Raw genomic sequence first — 5283 nt, 5'->3', positions numbered from 1 at the left:
ACCCTGATATTTATGCAGCGGAGCAAATAGGTCATTTTAGGGGGGTCTAAGCCCTTGCTCATTTTTGACCCAAAAAATCGAGATTTTCGATATTTAGTTTTTGAGCTGGACTGGAAGCCTTATCAATGCTGATTACGAAACCGGAAATCCCAAATGGATCAGACGAATATAACAAGAGATATTGCAGATTGAAATTTGCAACTTTTGAAAAATGCCATTTTCAAGCTGAAAATCTGAACGGAGAGAGATAGGCTTTCAGGAATACTTGCTATAGATTCAGCATATTCGAAAACCTTTATTTTCATGATGAACTTTCGAATATCGGACGTTGTTCGAAGAAAAATCGAATTTATTGTTTTTCCATTTTTCATTTTCCAGTTCAATTTGAACTGCTCTCTGGAGTGCAATTCTCTATTGAATCATCAACTGTTTAGTTTGGTGGAATCAACAAAGTAAGTATCATACACTCCATATCCTAAGACAGTAGTTGAACTTCCTGATTTTCAGGCAGAAGAGCAAATAGGTCATTTTAGAAGGGTCTAACCCCTTGCTCATTTTTTACCCAAAAATCCTAGATTCATTTATATATGCCCGAATCACTTCAACTGGATATAATTTGTGATAAGATTAGTAAACGTTAGCCCATTGCCCTTCCAACTCCATACATTTGAGAGCAAAGAGACTAAGACTTCAAGGTGAGAATTTTCATTGTTGTTCAAAATACTTCTTGAGAGTGTATTCATATTTTAGCACTTCTCTGATTAAAAGTATGAGTACTTTATCAGAGGACACTTTTCCGAAGAGGAAACCTAGGGCAAAATTAGTTACCAATTATTTCGTTGTTATGATACCTACATACAATATACATGAGTAAAACCTCCAGACCCTCCCCAACCTTTTGAAAAGAAGCATCAGAAGAAATTGTTCAATCAGAGAAAATATTTACAGAGAAAACATTGAACCTAAAGTTTCTGCAATCAAACGAAGTAGGTAAGCTAGGTGTGGCATTTAAAGATTCATTATTGAAATATGTTTTTGTTATTTTAGAAAAACCTATGTTTGGGACATGGCTGAAGAAGAATTCAGTTCGGATAAAACAAGGCCAAACTTCATATTCATGAGGAGAACTATTTTTCGCTTCGGAGTAATGTTCATTCTGTAGTCGAAGCTATGGAACTTGAATAATCTGCTATATTTCAGAGTAAATCCTTTCATCACAGTCATCTATAAGTGCTTCTAAGGTGTAGTATTCACATAATCCAACATAAAAATATTTTAATTTTCCTCATGAATAAACATTATTCTGTATAAGAATCAATTATGTTCTCTTTGTAGGCTCCTCTTTCTGGTAAAGGAATAAATGTTTGAGAGGAAGTTGAAAGACCTATCAACACAGATATACAGTCCTGCATTGAGATCATTTACTTTGACATTCTAATCCCCAAGAGCTAATTATTTTGCACGCATTCCATTCAACAAAAATGTTTGAAATATAAAATGATTGTGAGTGTTTTGGCCATCGAGTTAAAGAATATTTGTGTATGCTATTTCTTTTCATTATCTTTCAAATTTTGGTAATTATTAACTGACAATGAGACATTGGTGTTTTTTTTATCATATAACATCATTTTTGTTCTTAATAAAGATTTTTATATATAAGTGTTTATTAATAAGAAAATATCATGCCTATTTAGGCAAGTACATATGTACAAAGAAATGGACTGGTAAGAGCGAAACCGGTCTGTCACTACTCAACCTTGATGATGGCTCGTTTCCAATGGTCATTCATATGATGGTCTTTACCAGTCCATTTCTTTGTTCATAAGTGTTTATTTATACATAAGTTGAATACAAATTCTTGGGCTGAGTTTTTGAAAATTGTGTTACTCAAAATTGTCCACTTGTATAATTTATGTGATTAGGTATATGGAATCAAATATCGAAAGTTTGAATTATAGAATACTGTGTATAGAAATAATAGTGAAATTGAATTCGGTCAGAAATGTACCCACTGTGAATTGCATTGCTAAGATGCAGTTACTATCTGTTCGATGAATAGTCAGAACATTTATTCTATGATAAATTACATGTTCCATGAAATTGAATACCTATAAAAGGTGTCAACGGAATATGGAAACATGCTCGGGTTTGAATATCCTTAGAGTTATCGATTTTTTTAATGTAAAATACATTTCGATGAGAATAATTCGACTGAGAAAAAATGTCAGAAGTACTTCCGGGAAGACCGGAAATGATAATTTTTTCATATTTTCATTGTGTACGTCATTACGAATCAACTGTCAATTTTTGACATATCAGGTCAATTATTTTGAATATTTCATTTTTATACCTAGATGGCTGAGAATGGATTCAATCGTTCAATTTTCAGTTAAGTTAAGTTATATGAGTTATTGGTAGCGATTCATCTATAGGTTTTCCCATCACGATTCAGAGAGCAATATCCATTTGGAATTTTTTGATCCCAGAACTATACAGGGCGTCCCAAGTTCGAGTGCCTATTAGACATTACTGGAGAACTGGACATATTCGAACTTTGAAAATATTGTTCAAAGTTCTCTACTTAGCTAGAATTTTTTTGAAGCCTGAGCGAAAATAAATTCGTTCAAAAAAAATTTTTTTTATTTTTTCTTTTCTGATATGATTGGGTATTCAATTCTAAATAGGGACAGTTCTATTAGAACTATTGTATCCATTCCAAAGACTTTTCAAAATATCGAGAAAAAACTGGAGAATAAGTCAAATATTCGTAGTCGCTATTATGTTCATTCTTACTATTTTCAACATCCTGAGCGTTAACCATTCTCATAACATCGGAGTAAAAGAATGTGGAAAGGTCATGCATCTTTTGAATTCCAGGAATATCATCACGGCGATTCAAATTTTGTGTCGAAAACTGTTATCGAATATTGGTTATAATTTCTGTTTTTCAAATTAGAATCCTATTTTTTATGATTACGTTGAATTCTGCAAAGAAAAATAAAGATCGTACTCTAAAAAAAGAATTAAAAACAAAATATAAAAAAAATGGAAAAAAAATCAGAAATCATTATCATTATTCTTCTTTGCAGAATCCAACGCAATCATAAAAAATAGGGTTCTAATTTGAAAAACGGGAAGTTATGACATATTTTAAATCTTAGTTTTCGACACAAAATTTGAAACACCCTGTGATGATATTTATGAAATTCTAAAAACGCATGACCTTTCCACACATTCTTCTACTTGAATGTTATGAGAACGGTTTACGCTCAGGATGTTGAGCCTAATACTGACTAGGAATATTTGACTTTTTTATCAGTTTATATATTCTCGTTATTTTGAAAACTATTTGAATGAATACAATGGTTTTAACATAAATGTATTCAAAATTGAATATAATATTCAATCATATCAGAATGGAAAAAATTGAAACATATTTTTGAACAAATTTATTTTCACTAGCTAGGGCTAGTTTTCATAATGGTAAGATACGGATAATTTCATGAATTAAATCCGAAGGATTCTGTAAATGGAACACATTCGTAAGTATAGGTTAACTTTATGTTTGTTTTGGTTTTCAGTGTCGACTCATACCACTGGTTTCAATTATATAGTTTCAATGGATAAATATTTTTTTTGTTATAGCCTTCCCAATCGAGATTCGAAATGATGGGTTTTCTCTTTGAGGTTTGGAAATTGATCGGAAAAATCCTAGATTCATTTATATATGCCCGAATCACTTCAACTGGATATAATTTGTGATAAGATTAGTAAACGTTAGCCCATTGCCCTTCCAACTCCATACATTTGAGAGCAAAGAGACTAAGACTTCAAGGTGAGAATTTTCATTGTTGTTCAAAATACTTCTTGAGAGTGTATTCATATTTTAGCACTTCTCTGATTAAAAGTATGAGTACTTTATCAGAGGACACTTTTCCGAAGAGGAAACCTAGGGCAAAATTAGTTACCAATTATTTTGTTGTTATGATACCTACATACAATATACATGAGTAAAACCTCCAGACCCTCCCCAACCTTTTGAAAAGAAGCATCAGAAGAAATTGTTCAATCAGAGAAAATATTTACAGAGAAAACATTGAACCTAAAGTTTCTGCAATCAAACGAAGTAGGTAAGCTAGGTGTGGCATTTAAAGATTCATTATTGAAATATGTTTTTGTTATTTTAGAAAAACCTATGTTTGGGACATGGCTGAAGAAGAATTCAGTTCGGATAAAACAAGGCCAAACTTCATATTCATGAGGAGAACTATTTTTCGCTTCGGAGTAATGTTCATTCTGTAGTCGAAGCTATGGAACTTGAATAATCTGCTATATTTCAGAGTAAATCCTTTCATCACAGTCATCTATAAGTGCTTCTAAGGTGTAGTATTCACAAAATCCAACATAAAAATATTTTAATTTTCCTCATGAATAAACATTATTCTGTATAAGAATCAATTATGTTCTCTTTGTAGGCTCCTCTTTCTGGTAAAGGAATAAATGTTTGAGAGGAAGTTGAAAGACCTATCAACACAGATATACAGTCCTGCATTGAGATCATTTACTTTGACATTCTAATCCCCAAGAGCTAATTATATTGCACGCATTCCCTTCAACAAAAATGTTTGAAATATAAAATGATTGTGAGTGTTTTGGCCATGGAGTTAAAGAATATTTGTGTATGCTATTTCTTTTCATTATCTTTCAAATTTTGGTAATTCTTAACTGACAATGAGACATTGGTGTTTTTTTTATCATATAACATCATTTTTGTTCTTAATAAAGATTTTTATATATAAGTGTTTATTAATAAGAAAATATCATGCCTATTTAGGCAAGTACATATGTACAAAGAAATGGACTGGTAAGAGCGAAACCGGTCTGTCACTACTCAACCTTGATGATGGCTCGTTTCCAATGGTCATTCATATGATGGTCTTTACCAGTCCATTTCTTTGTTCATAAGTGTTTATTTATACATAAGTTGAATACAAATTCTTGGGCTGAGTTTTTGAAAATTGTGTTACTCAAAATTGTCCACTTGTATAATTTATGTGATTAGGTATATGGAATCAAATATCGAAAGTTTGAATTCTAGAATACTGTGTATAGAAATAATAGTGAAATTGAATTCGGTCAGAAATGTACCCACTGTGAATTGCATTGCTAAGATGCAGTTACTATCTGTTCGATGAATAGTCAGAACATTTATTCTATGATAAATTACATGTTCCATGAAATTGAATACCCATAAAAGGTGTCAACGGAATATGGAAACATGCT

At 31.7% G+C, this 5283-nt stretch overlaps 2 long non-coding RNA genes across 4 annotated transcripts; both read left to right on the top strand.

Annotated features, from left to right (window-relative positions):
• Positions 1-833: 833 nt before the first annotated feature.
• Positions 834-1514, top strand: LOC123315449. Of its 2 annotated transcripts, none has more exons than XR_006537955.1 (3): positions 834-990; positions 1048-1241; positions 1336-1514. It is a non-coding gene; the product is annotated as an uncharacterized LOC123315449 (long non-coding RNA). The 2 variants fall into 2 exon arrangements; XR_006537954.1 differs by having other exon boundaries at positions 834-986; positions 1336-1513.
• Positions 1515-3470: 1956 nt separating this feature from the next.
• On the top strand, positions 3471-4596 carry LOC123315300. 2 transcript variants are annotated; one of them, XR_006537938.1, is made up of 5 exons: positions 3471-3542; positions 3646-3835; positions 3891-4126; positions 4188-4381; positions 4476-4596. It is a non-coding gene; the product is annotated as an uncharacterized LOC123315300 (long non-coding RNA). The 2 variants fall into 2 exon arrangements; XR_006537937.1 differs by lacking the exon at positions 3471-3542 and having other exon boundaries at positions 3602-3835; positions 3891-4130.
• Positions 4597-5283: the final 687 nt, after the last annotated feature.

Source organism: Coccinella septempunctata, chromosome 6 (assembly GCF_907165205.1).
Source record: "Coccinella septempunctata chromosome 6, icCocSept1.1, whole genome shotgun sequence".
In the NCBI taxonomy this organism is placed as follows: Eukaryota; Metazoa; Arthropoda; class Insecta; order Coleoptera; family Coccinellidae; genus Coccinella; species Coccinella septempunctata.
Note: the sequence above shows the minus strand (reverse complement) of the source record. Positions and strands in the feature narration are given on the sequence as shown.